General features: G+C 47.4%; 1 protein-coding gene and 1 long non-coding RNA gene across 2 annotated transcripts in view; one reads left to right on the forward strand and one right to left on the reverse strand.

Annotated features, from left to right (window-relative positions):
* The window catches only part of SLC2A5 (solute carrier family 2 member 5), a 36741-nt gene extending 20271 nt beyond the window's left edge, over window positions 1-16470 (reverse strand). Inside the window, exon 1 of the mRNA XM_079134118.1 lies at window positions 16425-16470. The gene's annotated coding sequence lies outside the window, so the exon portion shown is untranslated. The remainder of the gene's footprint in view (window positions 1-16424) is intronic.
* LOC306657786 lies at window positions 1914-16415 on the forward strand. The gene is made up of 3 exons (XR_013762883.1): window positions 1914-2024; window positions 15770-15976; window positions 16055-16415. It is a non-coding gene; the product is annotated as an uncharacterized lncRNA (long non-coding RNA).
* Window positions 16471-19558: the final 3088 nt, after the last annotated feature.

Raw genomic sequence — 19558 nt, forward strand, 5'->3', positions numbered from 1 at the left:
TTGAGGTGAGTGATTGGAAGGGCTCTTTCTGTCAGGAAGGTCAGGAAAGCATCAGTTGTCACTAACCCTACACCACGCCAGGCAATAATGAGGGGGGCAACAAAAGGGGTCCCTGGAGGCTTCTAGAAGCAGTCCCAGCCAGGAGCCTGCAGCCAAGTCCCACCAGTGGGTAGCCAGGTTTTGCTCAACACTATTCTTGTGTGTGATGCTGGGATGGAACCTGGGGTGTCATGCATGCTAAGCCTGTGCTCTACCACTGAGCCACACCCTCAGCCCCATGTTAATCTTTTTGGGACAGTTCTTGTTTGTAAGCACTATGAGTGACCCAGAGATGTTCTTTTCTGTGCATTCACCAGGGTCAGGAAGACAGTAAAGAACTGCACCTCAATTCTGGCCACTGGGCAGGGAAAGTAAGTCACACTGCTGGGCTGGGTCCATCCACTGTCCACTCACAGCCAGGCCACTGCTGGCCCCTGTACTTGGCACGTGCTCAGCTGCCATGGGGCACGTTAGGCCAGTGGCCAAAATCCAGAGCAAAGTCCCACTAGGCCTGCAGGCTTTCTTCTGCACAGGACATGCCCCTGGTTTTATTTGCTGTGGCATGAATCCAATTAATCCAGTCATGCCTTCTCCTTCACCTTTCCACTAGTTCACGGAGCCCTCTGTGAGTTGGCCACTGGTCCGAGGCACTCCCTGCAAACTCTGGAGTTGTGTCCAGGGTTGATCGGTGTGCAGACTCAGGAGGATGATAATGTGTGTGCTGGAGGTGTCCCCTTGTCCCTGTTCACAGCAAGAGCACTCCCTTGCTGTTCTCCTTGGTCCCTAACACAATGGTTTCCACAACTGCATGGCAAGACCAGAGGTGTCAGATTATTTCATAGTTTGAAAGGCTCTCCAGAGAAAATGCACTTTAATAGGGGGGTGGTCGGCTATCAGCGAGCGAGGGGAAGGGTAACAGGTTGTGCAATGGAACAGAAAGAAGTGGCAACGTGTGCAGCCCTCCGTCCTGCCACACCTGGAGGAGGCCAGGGCCAGCTTCCTGATCCACATCCTCCACTGCTCCCAGGGCGTCCTGGGCCCGTAGGGATCTGAGAGCTGACGGGTGGAGGAGGCCCACACACCCAGGCCCTGCCTCGACCTCCCCACTGCGGCGCGGAGGGAGTCCACGGCCAAGCCTGCAGGCCCAGAGGGGGTCAGCCAACCAGTACCTGGTTCCTGCCTCTCCGCGGGCCGCAGGCACAGCGGGCGTCACCAACGCTCGCCCTGGCCGGCGGGAGCGTGGCGCGCGGCTGGGCGCGGGCGGCCGGCCCCAGCGAGGCCCACCGGTTCCTGCCCCGCCGTCCTCCGCAGCCTTGACCGGAGGCTTCCTTAGGGCACATAACCCCGACTACTTTTGTGGGGAGCAGCCACCAGGCTGCTGGCCCAGGCCGCCTTTAGGGTGCTCCTGGAGGCCAAGCGCCACTGGGCCCGAGGGCAGAAGATGCCCCTGCCCAGGTCCTCGGTAAGCCCTGCAGGGGTCCTTGCTGCCCCCAGGACCCCGGGCTCCTCCTCTCAGGCCTCCCTCAAGCCAGAAGAGGCCTGCAGACTCCAGGGCTCAGAAGTGGGAACTCTTGAGGGCACAGGGCTTTGGTTCTTGAGGCCTCTGTGTGGCCTGGGCTCGCCCCTGCGGGTGGACCTTCCCTTTGGTTTTCAGAACCTCCATCACCACAGGAGTCGGTGGCCACCGGGATTCCCGCGTGCAGAGCCTGGACCCGGAAGGGAACCTGCTCGTGGAAGCCTATTTTGGCCTTGGGGTTTAAGAGGACAATAGTAAAAGCCGGACTAACCCTAACCCGCGGACTGCTTGACTGATTACAGGTGGCAGGCTGGGGGTTTCTGAGAAACCGACTGTGTTTTGAAACCACCAGACAGCCAGAGAATTCGTTTGAAGACGAAAGAGGACAGTCGCAGGTGGTGGTGGTGGAGGGGGGCGGGCGCCCAGAGGGCCGCCTGTCTCCTCCCTCCAGGAGAACCTTGTTATAGAGGTAAAGAAACCCAAAGCGAGTCGCTGCTCCCTAGCTCTTGGGCCCTCTCTGACCTCTCACATTAGGTTGCTTTTATTTTTTCTTTATTTTTGGTGCTGGGGATGGAACCCGGGCTTGGGGCATGCTAGGGATCTCCTGCCCTTTCCTTACTTTTATTTTTTTAATTTTTATTTTTTTTTTAATTTAATTCACTGATTTTTTTTTTTTTTGCAGTGCTGGGGATCGAACCCAGGGCTTCGGGCTTGCAAGGCAAGCACTCTACCAACTGAGCTATCTCCCCAGCCCTGGTTATTTTTAAATGGGGGAATTGTTTACTAAGAATTCTGGTGTGAGAATTTGCGGTTCAAATCTCATTTCTAGAATCATCATGACAAGCACAAAATGTAACTACTGATGTTAGTAGACACTTCTAGGAAATTTAGAACCTGAAAACTGATTGTTCTGGAATGTGAGATTGTGGATGAGTTTCCTTTTAGCATATGTTTATGCTTTTGTTTTCTGAGACTATTGCTGCACTAGAGGGAAAAAGTGGTAGGGCACAAAAATAGCCTTGGCCTATTGGGGCTCAGACCATAGCGGGACAAAGGGTTTAAATATCACATTGATGAATTCAGAGCTATGAGACAGTCCCTGGGGTGTGTGTGTGGTGCAGCTGGTGGGGAAGCCTTCCTTGAACTGAGAGCTGGGCTGGAAGGAAGGGCTAACAGAGCTCAGGGAGAGAGCCTTCCAGACAGGGAACAGCATGTGCCAAGGCCCTGTAGGGGAGAGAGCAATGCTGCTAAGAAATCACAAGGTCATGCCTGGAGTAATGGCATGTGAGGCTGAGGCAGGAGGATTGCAAGTTCAAAGCCAGCCTCAGTACTTAGTGAGACCCTGTCTCAAAATACAAAAGGCTGGGGATGTGGCTTGGTGATTAAGTGCTCCTGGGTTCAATGTCTGGTACAAAAAGAAAAAGAAAAAAGTGAAAAAGAAATCACAAGGTCAGGGTGGCCGAAGACACAATGTGGAGCAGAAGAGTGGTGGAAGGAGGGGGCTGGCAGGGGGCAGACTCTCAGCACTCACAGCCTCGTTAAGAAGTCTGCCTTTTGTCCTAGGAGCAGAGGGAAGGCAGAAGTCAGAGTTTGGAAGAAGCCAGAGGTGGTGGTCCTGTGCCTGGAATCTCAGCACCTGGGGAGGCTGATGCAGGAAGATTGCAAATTTGAGGCCAACCCCAGCAACTTAACAAGATCCTATCTCAAAACAATCAAGTAAATAAATAAAGGGCTGGGGTTGTAGCTCAGTGATAGAGTACTCCCGGGTTTAATTCTGGGTGCTGCACAAATACATAAAAGTTTGGCAGAGGACTGAGAGTGTTGTTCAGTAGAAGTAGCATGCATGAAGCCCTTGATTTCATCCCCAGAGCTGTAAAATTTAAAACAAGCTGGGTGTGGTGGCCCGCACCTATAATCCCAGTGGCTCGGGAGGTTGAGGCATGAGGATTGCAATTTAGCGAGGCCCTAAACAACTTAGTGCCTCAAAATTAAAAGTAAAAAGGGTTAGGGACTTAGCTCAGTGGTAAAGTGCCCCTAATTCAATCCTTAATACACACACACACACACACACATTTTTTTGTTTGTGTGTTTGGGGGTTTTTTGGTACCGGGATGGAACCCAGGGGAGCTTAACCACTGATACATCCCCAGAACTTTTTCTTTTTTGGGGGGGAGTGCTGGGGATTGAACCCAGGGCCTTGTGCTTACAAGGCAAGCACTCTACCCACTGAGCTATCTCCCCAGCCCAACTTTTTATTTTTTATTTTGAGACAGGGTCTTGCCAAGTTGCTGAGGTTAGCTTCCAACTAGTGATTCTCTGGCCGCAGCCTCCCAAGTGGCTGGGATTACAGGTATGTGCCACCGAACCTGGCATCCAGGTGCCTTTTTGAGGTTCACTCTGGCTGCTCAGAGGAGAATACTGAGGGGACAAAACCACTGGGTTTGAGGCTGGGGAGAGAAGGCAGTGGGGCTGTGGGGTAAGGATGAGGGAAGCAGGTGCCCCTGAGAGATATCTCAGAGATAAAATTGACCAAATGCGGCTATGGCAGGAGGGGAGGGAAATAGCATTTCTCTATTACTATTGTAATAAGAAAACAAAACAAAATAAAAATCATCTTTCATGAGAAAAATTCAACCAGGATGTAAAATGTTAGATCAGCAGCGCAGGTAGCCTGGCAAGTCCCTGGGCTGTTCTGAAGTCAGTCGATGATATCAGGACTTCAGGTCCTACTGGGCTCACCCCCTAGGAATGTTCTGGAATTTTAAAGTTTTGCCTGGGCTTTGATTGCACAGACTGCTAATGGCTGTCTTTCCCCATCCCCAAATCCATTTGATCAGTCCTTCTTCTGGAGTTATAGAATTTGGGGCAGGACCTGTAGCTGCCCAAAATAAAGACATCATCTCCCATTCCCTTGCAGTTGGTCTGGATCTATGATGGCAACGTATGCAGAGATGACATTTCCAACGACCTTGCTTTGTTCTTTGTCTCTTTCTCCATCCTTCTCCCTGGAATGTGGACACCACAGTGTGGGCCAAGAATTGAGACCACACAGGAGAAACAACAAGACAGAAATGCCAGGCACAGTGGCCCACGCCTGTAACCCCAGTGACAGGGGAGGCTGAGGCAGGAAAGTTCGAGGCCAGCCTCAGCAATTCAGCAAGCTCCTCCACAACTGCCTGGACTTTGTAGAGCAGAAACATCCTCTTTCATTTAGCTTTCTGTCGCTTGAAGCTGAACCTGATGTTCACTGATACAATTACATTATTATAGCACATGCCTGAAAGTAGTCTACTGGGACTGAAGACACAAAGATTTCATACCAAAGTCCCTGGTTGTGCAAATGGTGGTGTCTGCTGCGCTAAATGTGCGCTGGGTGCCCTGAAGCAGCTTCGTGCAGTTGGTAGACAGGCTGCGGTCAGCCCGGTGAAGGTGTGTGCGCCCATGTGCTTGCCAGCAGCTGCCCCTAACCAGGCAAGGCGGCCCAGGACAGACATGCTCTCAAGGGAAGAGCAAGCCTCGGAGGCAGATGGAGACTGCGAGGAACGCTGGCAACTGTAGAGGGACTCCAGGCTGTTTGGACGTTTTTGGAAGTGCTTTCATAATATCGAATTGACTGGTGGAGACAGGATTAGGGTTGAAGGCATTCACACATATGGCTTGCTTTGACTACAGCCTAAATCCAAAAAAATTGGGGGAGGGTGCTGGGGATTGAACCCAGGGTCTCATGCATATTCCATTACTAAACTGTCCCCAGCCCCTGCCCCACCTGCTTTCGCAGTGCTGGGACGGAATGCAGGGCCTGGGCATGCCAGACCAGCCATTGAGCCTCAGCTCCCCACCGTCAGACTTAAAATCCCATGGAACAGCTCTCTACTTAGATGAATGTTCTGTGGATCTTTGTCTTAGAAGACTGAGCCCGTGCTCCTGGGAGCGGATGCCAGTGGAGGTTTAGCTGGGCTGCTGCCTTTATCAGAACCCCAATTGCTTTTGTCTGCGTTCAGCTTAAAAAGCTGCTCAAGACCCAAGACCCACCCTTTTCCCCTAAGGTGTTGCTTAAGCCATTGCTTCTGTGTGCTCCAAGGCACACGTCAGTTTCTTTAGGAAAGCATTTATCACATCAGAGTAGAAATACCTCGCGCTGGCTAGCTGAACTTGTTACCAAGGCAGGGCGAGTCTGCAGCTGGCTTGATGGCAGGGCGGGGCAGGAAGGGAGAAACAGCTCGTGGCCATTTCCATCCCAGGTTAGATAAGGAAGGAGTGTTTCCAGGGTCCAGCCTGATCCAGCCAGCCAGTTGTACCCTTGTGGTGTCCCAGCAGCTCCTTGTGTTGACAGAAGACCTCAGAAGCCCAATGCCCACATAGGGTGTCTCCCTCATCCTGTGTCCTGTGACCAGCCACACCCCACTGGGGCACGCCATCTGCTCATCAGGACCCAAGTCTGCAAGGTGGGTAGAGAGGAGAGGGGAGACCGCTCTTGCTCCAGGACCTGACTACATGCTTTGTCATCATTTAAGCTCGGGTCCAGGCTTCTGACAAATGTCCCCTGAGCCGGGGAGTGGCCAGTCATACTCTGACACACCTCGACATGACCAAGTTGCTATATTTTTTCCTTCTGAGAACAGAGTTTGACCTTGCCTATCAGACAGCAGAAGTGTATAAGAAGGGTGTGTTCCTGGGGAATCACGGACCGAAAGCATGGCAGCCAGGGGGTCACCAGGCTCCACAGGGACCAGGCAGCTCCTGCTGACCACGAGTTACCCAGGGTGGATGCTTTGTTGTTTTCAAACTTCATTACTTTTAAAATTGTGGTTAAACCACATACCATAAGACTGACATCATCTTAACCATTTAAAAGGGTATGTTCAGGGCTGGGGGTGTAGCTCAGTGGTAGGGCACTTGCCTAGCATGCATGAGGCCCTGGGTTTGATCCCCTGCACTGCAAAAAGCAACAGCAACAACAACAACAACAAAACCATAATGTTAAGTGAACAAAGCCAGACAGAAAAAAAGTCACATATTGGGCAATTCCATACATGAAAGGTTCAGAACGGGTTGCAGGGGAAGGGACAGAGACTGCTAAGGGACACGGGTTTTTCTTTGGGAATGATGGACTAAACAGATTTGGCAAGTGCATAACACCAGGAATATGCTAAATGTCCTTGAGCTACTCACTTAAAATTGGTTAATTGCATGTTATGTGGATTTCATCTTAATAAAAATATTTGGAAATATTATATAACAGGTGCTAACTGTCCAACTCCATCTCCATGCCGCAGTGACCTCACATTAATGTTAAAGGATAATTTTCCCCAAAAGGAGAAATCATAAGCCTCAAGGGTGGGGTGAGAGTGACGTGGCTCGGTGATGGAGCACACGCGAGCATGGGCTAGCCCCTGGGTTTGCAGGTGTGGTGGTACATGCCTGCAATCCCAGGAAGTGGGGAGGCTGAGGCAAAGGATCACAAGTTCAAGGCCAGCCTCAGCAACTTTGTGAGGTCCTGTCTCAAAATGGAAAATAAGGGGACTGGGGATGTGGCTGAGTGGTTAAGGGCCCCTGGGTTCAATCCCCTGTACAAAAAGAAGAAAGGAAGGAAGGAACGAAGGAAAGAAGGAAGGAAGGTTCTAGGTTCAATCCTGGCAAAAACAACAAAAAAACAGCAAAAGCAACGACATGACTCCCATACAAATAAAAAATAAAAATGTGCTAAAGGTTTTATAAAACTCATTATTAATGAGGGATCCAGCAGATGTTATAACTTATTCAAACAGAAGGCAAAACAGAGACACGTTTATTTATAGATCAGGAATGCTGAAATGCATTTGCAAAGGGATGCACACTGCCTTCGGGAGGGGACTCTAGGGAAAGTCCGTAGACAAAATTTGCGTGTCTATGAACAAGAATTATTTTGCAACGCCAGGCATGGTTAGCATATGCTTGTCATCTCAGTGACTTGGAGCATGAGGCAGCAGGACAACAAGTTCAAAGTCAGCCTGGGCAACTTAGCAAGACCCAATCTCAAAATAAAATCAAAAAGGACTGGTGATGGGGGCTGGGGGTGTGGCTCAGCGGTAGAGTGCTTGCCTAGCATGTGTGAGGCCCTGGGTTCGATCCTCAGCACTGTAAGGGACCCCATGAAAACCACGCTGGACACGGGAAATCACATAAGGGAGTTTATTAAGCAGAGTGTCTCCCTGCAGGGTAAGAGAGAAAATGAGAGGAAAAGAAAGGGAAAGAGAAAGGGCGCATGCAAGAAAGAGTGTGAAAAGCAAGGAGGAGAAAGAAAGGGAGTCTGGGGGAGAGAAAAGGAAGAGAGAAAAAGATGGCGGTTGAATTCTGCAGGCTAACAGGGGACCAATACCGGAGAAGGACACGAGCGAGCTGACTGATGAACCAATAGTTAGCCAGGATGTTCACAGACTGACAAGTGGTTGGGAGGCGGGGAAAATGGCTGCAACGAAAAGGGCTGGGGAGCAGCTTTGTACATTACAAGCACCACATAAAAAAAAGGTATTGTGTCCACCTACAACTATATAAATATATATTTACTTATAAAGGACTGGTGATGTAGCTCGGTGGTAGAGCACTTGCCTGTTATGGGGCGCAAATTAAGAACAGACCGATCACCACTGGGAAATCCAAATTTGAGAGTCTTTATTAAGCCGGCCGGTTGACTGTCTGACACGATGCTCCAAAAAATGGCTGTTGGGAGAATAGCCCCAACCACAGGGTTGTAGGGGTTCTTATACCAAAAATCACATCAATCGTAAGTGTTTGTTGCTATGATTCGAAATTATCAACTAACATCATGAGATCATCGACAGAGGGGGAAGTGGGTCAAACTGACCCTTACCTAGGTACAAACTAAAGAATGGTAGCTAACATCCACACAGTCACTGTTCACATGGTACATTCGTTAAGAGCAATAGAAGTCAAAGGAGAGCAATTTTTACTACAAAGGAGTTGCCATTGCATATTATTAAACATGTCACGCTAAGTAACTGATGATGGGCACAGAGGCGGGGTGTTCCCATGGGAGAAGCTTATTTCCTACATAACATGGAGTCTCAGAGCAAAATGGAGTCTGTTTAGTCATTTCCCTTAGAGTCTGGCCTATAACTTTCTCATGGCCTAGTGTGTGCAGGACCTGGATCCAATCCTCAGTAATGGGGAAGAAAAAAATAAAAAGAATGATTTTGCAAGCACATCATTCATCTAATGAAGGGTTATGGAAAATAATATTCCTGCAACATAGCCCCCAAATAAAAGTGGAGAGAGGTGCAGCTCAGGAGGAGGGAGGGGAAACTAGCCAAGGAACGATGGGCCCTGGGAGAATGCTGGGTCCTAAACCACGCCCTTCCCCCCATGGTGAATTAGTCCTAGATGGAGGCACAGCAAATACAATGGGCAAGATTTGAGTAGTCATCCCTCGGGGTCTGGACTCTTATCTCCCCCGACATCAATGAGTTTCAACCTTTTTACAACCACCCTCCTAACTTAAATTTTTAACCTGCTCAACCCACCCCTGTCGGTCAAGACTGCAGGTACAGGGCGTCCAGCGATTACATCATCGTACCCTAGGAAACCAAATTCCCCCGTAACTGACGGTCATTTTCTCATCCGGAAAATGGGCCGAATGGCGTCCGGATCTGTGAAGGAACAAAGGCTTCTCTGACCCTGTCGAGGCCTGCTTCCTGTCCATGCTCAGGACTAAGAGTTGGAGGGCCCCGTGGGGCGAGCCCTGGAGAGTCAGAGTGTGGCCCCGTGGTGCACTGAGCACACATTTTCCGCTCGGTTGGTCGAGGTTTGGAATGGGCCACCCACGAGTCAGCAGACGGGGCTCATGAGCTCCCCAGCCCCTGGGCCCCAGCCTGCGAGCACCTCAGAATCCAGTTGAAAGAATGGACATTTTTTTAAGATGTCTGAGGTCACCCTCCCAGTTATCTTAACTCCCTAAGGTCACCCTCCCAGTCATCTCAACTCCCTAAGGTCACCCTCCCAGGAATGGGAACAAAGCCCTTAAAGCTGTTCCAAGAAACAGCCCCAGAGAATAAAAGGGTAAATTGAGCCAGATAGCCAGATAGTGATCAAACACAATGATTACCAGAAACTATTGACCAGAATCTACGCCCTATTGTAAAACATTGTGAAACATGTTGTATGTTATCAGCAAACCCAGACCCCCCTTTGAAATTTCCCGGCAGCTTTGTCCCCCCTTTTCCCTTTCATGTGTGACCCCTCCCGATGTGTGGTTTCTGCCTTTATAAACCTACAAGATTTTCTGCTAGGGACTCGACTCCTGGAGTTGGGTCCCAGCGCGCTGGAATAAACACCTCTTGCGGTTTGCATCAAGTGACGCCTCCTGCGGTTGATTGGGGTTGCCGTCCATCCATGGGACAGAGTTGGGGTTTCCTTTTTGGGGGGCCTTACATTTGGGGGCTCGCCCGGGATAAGATGGCCCCCCCTCATCCGCGGAGTCGACCTTGGAGGTAAGAAGGGGTACCCCGAAGTTGTCTTTGTCTTGTGTTTTGTTAGTTGGTCTGATTCTGTTTCTGTGAGCGCGCTTTCGGTTTCGGTGGCAGCCGTTCGGTGACTCGTGAGAGGGGCCGGACAGTGGCCGGTAGACGTGCCTGGGGGGCCACAGGTTGCAGCCCTGGGGGACGCCCTAAGGGTGGAAGGAGAGCCAGGGACGCCTGGTAGTCTCCGTCGGTAAGGGCGCTGATGGGGTTCAATTGGTGGATCAGAGATTGGCGCCCATCTGTATCTGGTTCTGTTGTGTGTTTGTGGCGGAGGTGGAGGAAGGGTTGGAACAACTGGGGGGTTCTCGGCCCGGGCTACTCTCGGGTGGACCCCAAAGGTTCCTTCTCTGGACTCCCCCTCCCGACAGCCCTGAAGGGTAACTTAGCAAAGTAGCTTCAGTCTCAAAAGTAATGAAAAATAAGGTCTCATAATTTTAACATCCAACCTGTCCGGATGAGATGGCTAAAATGCCTTAGACACAGAGTTTCTGTTAAAACCTGTTAGATCCTTCCAGATCTCAGTCCAGGCTTACATTGAAATATAAATAAAAGAAGCCTAAAGGCTCAGTAGGAGACCAGTCTCAAACCCAGGGAAAGAAAAGGTAAAAAGAGTCTTTAAAACTCCAGCAAAGTAAATGCTATATTTTTAATTATATGTTTTTTTGAGCTCATGATTTTTTGATCAGTTCTATTTTTATTCAACTAGAGTTTTTGAACATCTGTTACACTGCAATGGAGATTCACCTATAAAGTTACAAGGGCTTGATATTGTGTTATTTGTATGTTGTGCTGTCTGATGTCATGTTTTGTCTGTATCAAAACTGAGCACTCCTAAAATTAAAATTTTAAAAATGGATCCAAATACTTTTAATTCACGTGATTTAAAAGAGGTTCAAATTGGGTAAACTAATAAGAGTAAAATGTCTTTGAAAATAACTTGCAAGTCTCTAGGTGGTCAAGCTAATAAAATATTGGTGTTAATAAAATGTCTAATATCAATTGTTTCTAGGACTTTTCTTCAACAGGGAAGAGACAGCAAATACTGTTCAGGACACTTGTCTGATATCTTGGTTTTTTTTACAGAATAAGTGAATTAGAGTTAACATGTATGGGATTACTCTAATGTGTTTGTAGAGACATCTGATTAATTTACAAAGTTAAAATGCTAATAACATTTAAATAACATCGAGTACTTTTAACTCCTTAAATTCCATGGGGTATCATACTTAAACATTATTGGTGTTTTCATAGGTTGGTAAATAAAAGGGTTTAAACTTGCTTTGTGTCATCACTAAACTAAAAACAAGGTTACTAAGAGTCATGTCCTAACAAGTGCAATTCTATATACAAAGGGTCCCAAAAGTTTCAACTGTGTTTCAATTAGAGTACTATAAACAACAGAATATTTAATCTTATTAAAATAGAGTAATTTATCTAAATTCAGAAATTTCATAAGAGTTGTTTCAGAATGTGAACAAAAAGTGGTCAACGAGTAGGAAAGAGAAAATAAAAGGTTCTGGGTATGGAAATATATTTAGTAAAAGGAAAAAGGAAATGTTTCTGGGTAAGAAAGTGCTTGTGTGATGAAATACATGAGGGTCTAAGTAAGTGCTAAGAAAGTCTGTGTAAGTAAAGGGCAAGTTTCAACAAGTTTGTGTGTAACTAAGTTGGTTATATGTATGTGAGACAGCTAAAATTATTGAAGGTTTTTCCTAAGGTGAAATACTAGCGTTCTGATATAAACCAAAGTTTAATCTATATGGTAGAATGACATGGTAAAATGACAAGGATTTGAAACACTAATTTACTCTTAACTTTGTGTCTATTAAGTTTTATTCTTTAGAACAATTAGTCTTAAAAATTGGGGTGTATACAATTATGGTTAAACAACTATTATAGAGTATTGTACTTTGTTACAGAGTATACATTTCTCTTTAAAAACTCAATTTGGTAAGATAAAAGTGTCAAGGTATTTGTGAAATGGTCACTAGTTGTATATTAAATGTGTTCATATTTTTCAGGACCACAAGTTTTTAAAGCAAGGAATTTATTAAGCTCTGCTATCCTCCAGATTAAACTTGTCTGTAATGGTAATCTTAAACTTATAAAGAGTAAATTTTATTGGAGATTTATTTCTATCATTTAATGTTCTATTATAGAACCTGCTATCAATAGGGTATGTGTAAAATTTGTTACTTTTTACACTGAGATAAAGAATTTCAAGTGTAAATGTATTTCTAAACATTAGAGTCTGACTTGTTTAAAGGTTAATATTGTGAAACATGAAAACATTTTGCCATTTAATCACAAAAGGAAAGTTAAAAGCTCTCTCAGTGCAGGCCATTTAGCTCATCTCGTAGAGTTCCTGACTCTCAAGCGGGAGGCCTGGGTTCGAGTCCCAGCACTCTCGGATTGTGGAAATAACAAAAGCTCTTTCAGCCTTTCTTTGATTCATGTTTTAGATACTATGTTAAATTGTGTTAATTATAAAGTTTATATAGACTCAGGAAACAGTATATGTAAACTACTTAATGATATTTAAGGAAGAAGCAAAGATCAACATCAGAATTAGAACACTTAAGATCTGTAAAGAGCCCTGCCTTACCTGAGATAAGGCTCTGCCTCCCACCTTACTGCATGTTAGAGTGACTCCAAAATAAGCCAGACTTCAGCTTATTTAAAGTTATAGTCAAAAGATTGGTTCTTGTTGTAAAAGTACTGTGATCTCAAATAGGGATAGAATGTAGTTCTCAATCGAAATTCAAGATAGCTATTATACAAGCTGAATATATTTTTACTCTTGCTAATTTCATTTTGTAAAACTGTTACCTGTTAATGTTTTGCAGAAGTAGCTGCTCCAAGAACAAACAACCTAGGTAACTTGTGATAATAAGCCATCACCTATAGAATAGATAGTGGTAACTTCCAGTACTAATGCAGACTCCAGTTAGATAAAAGGGTAAATAACTGTAAAGTTATGGACATCAAAGTTAAAGCCCATTACTCTTAATTTATGACTGGTGAGACTGGCTTGCTGGATAATTAAGATCAAACTTAGAAATTGGAGTTAAATACAGAGGTCAAGAAAAGTCCATATTTGGGTCTTGCCCTCAACATTAGCCTGAACCCAGGGATTAAGAGAACTTCTCTAAGGAGCGTTGCAACTCTGGGTCACACAACCTCCTGATCAAGGAGATTGTTGACTAGAGGATGAAAAATCATCCAGTGCATCTGCTGCAGAGGAGGGTCATGGAAAAGGGGAAACATCCCTTGATGTTTCTAAAGGAAGTCACCCCATCAAGAGACCCTGCCTAACCAAAGTCACTGGTGGAGCTAAGGAGCCGCTCTTAAGTTCTGTACGAGTGACCCCTGTGGGACTCAGCTGACTCTTTAACAAGACAGGAACCAGGTCAATTTGACCAGCTTGATCTTAGACACCCAGCAAAACAGTTAAAACCAAAGTATAGCCATTCTTGGGCATTTAAAGGAAATAATAGTTAAATGTAACTTTAGATGTAGCCTGATAACTATCAGAGAAACTGCCAGAGTCAGAAGTTTTTAGTCAGTTTAAGGCCTGCAGACCTTCCTAAGCTACACAGGTAGACTTAATCTATGTTTGCCAGTATGATTATCTATTTCTAAGTAACAGAAGTATAGAGATCTCTACTAAACACAGGTTATACCAATAAAGGGATATTTTACAAAATCAGATGACATTAAGTAGCTTAACTATATTTTCTGGGGACATCTATGACAATGTTAAAGTCCCCAAATAAAGGCCTTGTTCTCTCCAGCCTTTGCTAGGCCTAGTTATGGGAACAATTTCTCAGTTCTTTCACCTCCTGGTGAGAGATTAACTTCTGTCATTTTCATGATACTCAGTGGCATATTTCAGATGCTGCAACATTTACTTTGTGCTAATCTCATTTCAGTACTCATGTCTTTTTGTTCTTCTATCATAGAAGCAGCCACCCCCAGATGACTTTACAACCTGCTCTTCCCCAACCAGGCTTCTTCCTGGGACCCCTCGATTGACCCGATTTTTTAAAAGGAAGGAACTCCAAACTGCTTGCCCCTTGCTGCCCCCATTCAGCTTCGAAGCAGCCAGAATGACCGACGCCCCTTTTCATTTTCTTAACAAGCAGTTATGGGTTCCTAAAGCTAAAGGGGGGAATGAAGCCAGAATTGGGAATAGGTAGTTAGTGTAGAAATAGGGGATCGGGTCAAATCGAGGAAATGAAGCCATGAGGTCATCTGCCTCTGCAAGTTGGAGACTGCCCCTGGAAGAATGGAATGTCAAGGATCTCTGGAGGCCATTGATTACCAAATTTACCTGCCTTTATCAAGGACTGTTTATCAAGGACTGCAAACAAGGGACTGCTAATTGGTGGCCCGCCCCCTCGGCTCTTGCCTGCCCGAAATCACCTAGTCACCTTCATCAGGGAAAGAATAAGTGCTGTACAGGTACTAATGCTCAGGCAACAATACCAGTCCCTCCGCCAAGGAAATAGCTTTGGAGAAGAGTATATAGAGACAGAAGTTCCATGATTAGAACTTACCAGAAAAGAAAATGGGGAAATGAAAGAATGGACATTTTTTTAAGATGTCTGAGGTCACCCTCCCAGTTATCTTAACTCCCTAAGGTCACCCTCCCAGTCATCTCAACTCCCTAAGGTCACCCTCCCAGGAATGGGAACAAAGCCCTTAAAGCTGTTCCAAGAAACAGCCCCAGAGAATAAAAGGGTAAATTGAGCCAGATAGCCAGATAGTGATCAAACACAATGATTACCAGAAACTATTGACCAGAATCTACGCCCTATTGTAAAACATTGTGAAACATGTTGTATGTTATCAGCAAACCCAGACCCCCCTTTGAAATTTCCCGGCAGCTTTGTCCCCCCTTTTCCCTTTCATGTGTGACCCCTCCCGATGTGTGGTTTCTGCCTTTATAAACCTACAAGATTTTCTGCTAGGGACTCGACTCCTGGAGTTGGGTCCCAGCGCGCTGGAATAAACACCTCTTGCGGTTTGCATCAAGTGACGCCTCCTGCGGTTGATTGGGGTTGCCGTCCATCCATGGGACAGAGTTGGGGTTTCCTTTTTGGGGGGCCTTACACAGTCAAATACCAGGCTCTGGGGCTGTCACTGGATAAGGTCTGAAGAGTCCCCAGAAGGGAGAAGGGAACCTCAACTCAGCCCTGGCAGGCCCTTTTTTTTTTTGGTTCTGGGGATTAAGCCTGGGGCACTTTATCCCTGAGCCACATCCTCAGCCCTTTTATTTATTTATTTTTTTGAGGCAGGGTATTGCTAAATTGTTTAGGACTTCACTAAGTTGCTCAGGTTGGTCTCAAACTTGGTGATCCTCCTATTTCAGCCTCCCAAGACACTGGGATTACAGGCATGTGCCACCATGCTTGGTCCTGACAGGTTCTTGACTTATACACCACAGAAAGGAGTTTCAGGGTGCGTCAAAAGAGGCACAAGTAGAGACTTATTTAGGAAGGCAGGAGAATTTGGGAAAGACAATAGAGCAGGATATTGGTGCTCCGGGAGAGAGGGAGGGCTGGCTGGAGGGTGGGGCTTGGTCTCTCCGGCTTCTATTAAAAAGGAAACCTTGCATACGGTGTTTGTGAGAAGCCTAAGCCAGTGAGTCCATTGCTTTGATTGTGGAGCACAGAGGAGGTCTGTTTTTTCCCAGAATCGTCAGGTTGATGATATCTGGTTGATAATGTGCAGCGCTTGGACTGGACCCAGATCATGGCTCTCTAACAGTCTCTCTCTGGGCTGCTTTACGTCAGTCTGAAACGCATTTTGTGAACTCACAAAGCACACAGGTCCTAATGAACTGGATTTACAGTACTCCAAGATTTACTGGACCTATTAAGAATTCAGGCCTGGAGTGAAGGTGAGGTTTTTAGATTTAAAGTTACAGTCCCTCTTTCCTTCCCTGGATTTCTTACACCTATTATCTCCTTTCTTCTAGATGACACATCTTCCATTTCCCACCTGGGATCTTGAGGCAGCCAGCAGCCCAAGCCCCCTAGGGCCACCCAACCACCTAAACCCCTCCCCCACCCCCCACAGCTGAACCACATGAGCATCTGTGATGGCAGAAACAGACCTGGTGGTGAAATGAGATTACAAAAGCATTATGGGAAGAGACCGATGCCTGGGGAAGGGGTCGTTTCTCTCCCCTCTCTCAGCCTTTCTCCAGGAAGCCCAATTAACCCTGGGGCCCTACTTTTGGATTGTAAAGAACTGCCCTGGGAGTCTGACTACTCCCTCCGGAGATGTGAGCACCCCAGCCAGGCTTTCAAGGCTGAGATTTAACACCTCAAAAAGAGGCCTCTTACCTGTTCTGTGAGCGGGCTTTGTGTTAGGGGCACCACATGAGGCTTCCAGCCACGCAGATCAGGAATTTTTTTTTTTTTTTTTTTAAAGGAAAAGGCCCAGGGCTGGGGATACAGCTCAGTTGGTCAAGCACAAGGCCCTGGGTTCAATCCCCAGCACTGCAAAAAAAAAAAAAAGAAGAAAAAGCTGTAAGGACAGGGTGGGTCTAAGATAACAACAAATAACCTATAAATATTGTGAGAAAGTGTGATCAGGGCTCAGAATTTGGAATTTTTTTTTTTTGCCTCTGGGCCCACCGGCGTAAAATGAAGTTTGGAGTTCCCTCCAAGTGCTGCTTGCTGCTCCTCTGTTTCCTGCAACACATCAGCCCCTATCCTTGGGGTCCCCGGAATAAAGCATCCCCCAGGCCTGGCTGGTCTGGGCAGAGCAGCACCACATCAGCTGGGAGCACCGTTAGAGATGCAGGGCTCTGGCTGGGGGTGCAGCTCAGTGGGAGGGTGCTGCCCAGCAGGCAGGCAGCCGGGATTCCCTCCCCAGCACTGCTGCAAAAAATAGCAGACTCAGGCTCCACCCCAGACACACTGAAGCTGCAGCTTAGCCAGACCCAGGCGGTGGGGCTAAGGTTAAAGTCTGAGAAGCACTGCACCCTGCTTTTCCCGAATGTGGCCCAACAGTGACCCCTCCCTGGACACCCGGCCGAGGACTCCCGGGTCTGTGTCCAGCCAGGGCAGACTTACCCAGGAGTCTCCGGGACTGTTCCTGCCTCATGGTTAACTTCAGATGCACTTGCAGCAGACACTCTGACCCTCCTAGGATGGCGGCTGATAAGGGGACCGAGGGGTAGGAAGGGGCAGGCTTGTTCCCCTCTGGGCAGAGTGGCTCTCCCTGATACACCTTTATCTGCATTAAAACTAGACCCGAGTAAGAAAACCCTGCCAAAAAAACAAAAAAGAAGGAAAAGAAAGAAAGCACGCTGCCTTCCGTTCCCACCCTATGATCTCATGACCTATTCAAAAGAAGGCAGCCCCGCGGAGGGTGGCACCGGGCTGTGGTCCCACCTACCAGGAGGCCTGAAGCCAGAGAAGCCCTTCAGCCCAGAAGTTCGAGACCATCCTGGGCAAAGTTGCAAGATCCCATCTCTTAAAAAAAAAAAAAAAAAAAAAAATTTTAACAAAAGAAGACTGAAGGGCTGGGGGTACAGCTCAGTGGTAGGGTGCTTGCCTAGCATGTTCGAGGCCCTGAGTTCCATCCCCAGCCCTGGAAGGGAAAAAAGCAACAGAAAAGGACTAAAGAATATAGCCATACCTGGATACACCCGAAAGATAATCTTTTACAAGATAATTTCTGTCTCCAGACAGATATTCTCCCCTCTCCTATAGAAAAAAGGGGTTAAAAAGGGCTAGGGGTTTTCACACCCTTCCTCAGTGTAAAAACTTGTTGTTAATTCTCCAGTTCGTCTTTTCGTTGCTGTAGTCCAGCAAACGTTGGAATTTGCCTTTGCCTCTACCCTGTGCAATGGGCCCAGGTGAGCCGGGGCGCTGCCATTGGCCAGGGGAAGCGCTATGGGAAGGGTCCGAGGGAGGGAGGATCTGCTTCTGTCTCTGGCATCATGATTTTGAGAAGTGGCCAGAAATACTTGTGTAAATGGAGGCACCCAGCAAAAATAAGTGCTCCCCCCAAGCCACCGTCAGTCACGGATGCCTTGCCTGGGGCACAGGAATAGGCGAGAGTTAGCAGAGGTGACATCCTGATCCTGGAGCTCTTTTTCCAGCCCAGTCCTTGGGGGAAGCGCCTGGCCTCACGTCGATCTCATTATTACCCCAGTTGAGATGAAACCAAGGTGAGAGTTCCCGTCATCCACCAGAGCGATCCTGTCATAAATGGCAGAACTGTGGCTGGAACTCAGGCTTCCTCTCCAGAGCCCTGTGGCTCACAGACCTGGTTGCTAGGACTCATCTGCTTCTCTTTTCCTCAGGGAATTGAAACCAACCCTTTGGCTTTGTACATTTATGTGACTTGATGGAGCTGTGGCTGCCTGTGGCCACCTTACTTCACCATTCCCAGAAGTCTTTTCCAGAGAGAGGGACACTGCGAGTCACTTTCTGGTTCACTCCAGAATGTCCTGAAAAGGTGCCTCCTAGCATCCAGTGACAGCTGACGCCCCAAACCCTCTCACCCTCTACCTCCAAGTCCTCCACTGACTGTGAGATAGAAATTTGGGGGTTTAGAGAAAAAGGATGCACAAGTCTTAAAAGAGAAGCACCCATGAATTGTTGGAATATGAAAGAAGCAACTCATGAGGGTCCAGCCTGGGTCCCTACCCCTGAGAAGGAGCATGGCCTTAGGACCATGCGAAAGCACAAAGGAGACCGGGTGACAGTGTGTCAGCCCACCCAACTCCACCTCTAGTCAGCCCCTGGCTGCTGCCCCATAAATATCAGTGTAAGGAATGCCACGGAACCACGTCGGACACAGGAAACCACATAAGGGAGTTTATTTAGCAAACAGAGTGTCTCCCTGCAGGGTAAGAGAGAAAATGAGAGGAAAAGAAAGGAAAAGAGAAAGGGCGCGCGCTAGAGAGAGTGTGAAAGCCAGGAGGATAGAGAAAGTGAGGAGGACAGACAGGAGGATGAGAAAAGATGGCGGGGTAGCTAGAGTAAAGCAATTGAATTCCACCGGGCTAACAGGGGACCAATATCAGAGAAGGACACTTGCAAGCTGACTGATGAACCAATAGCTAGCTAGGATGTTCACAGATTGACAAGTGGTTGGGAGACGGGGAAAATGGCTGCACCAGAAAGGTCAGGGGGAGCAGCTTTGTACATTACAATCAGGACCACTCACTTTTGAGACAGCCTGCATTCTCCTCTGAACGTGGAATCCTTGGTCTCCTAAGTAAGCCTTTGCTTGATGTCCCTTTTTGACGTATTCTTAAATTCCCTTCTGCAACAATTTTCAAGAACCCCACTGGTCCTGAGTGAAGGTCACCCTCTCAGGACCCCCTTGGACCCTCCTCCTGTGATGGCTGCGCCCGGCATTTGAAACGGTCCTGTCATGATCTGGCCGGTCCCAAGCACTTGCAGGCCCATCTTTTCCTTGTGAGTGCCGTGAGCACACTAGGCAAGCACTGTATACC

The sequence above is a fragment of the Sciurus vulgaris genome, assembly GCF_902686455.1.
Source record: "Sciurus vulgaris genome assembly, chromosome: 1".
NCBI classification, from domain to species: Eukaryota; Metazoa; Chordata; class Mammalia; order Rodentia; family Sciuridae; genus Sciurus; species Sciurus vulgaris.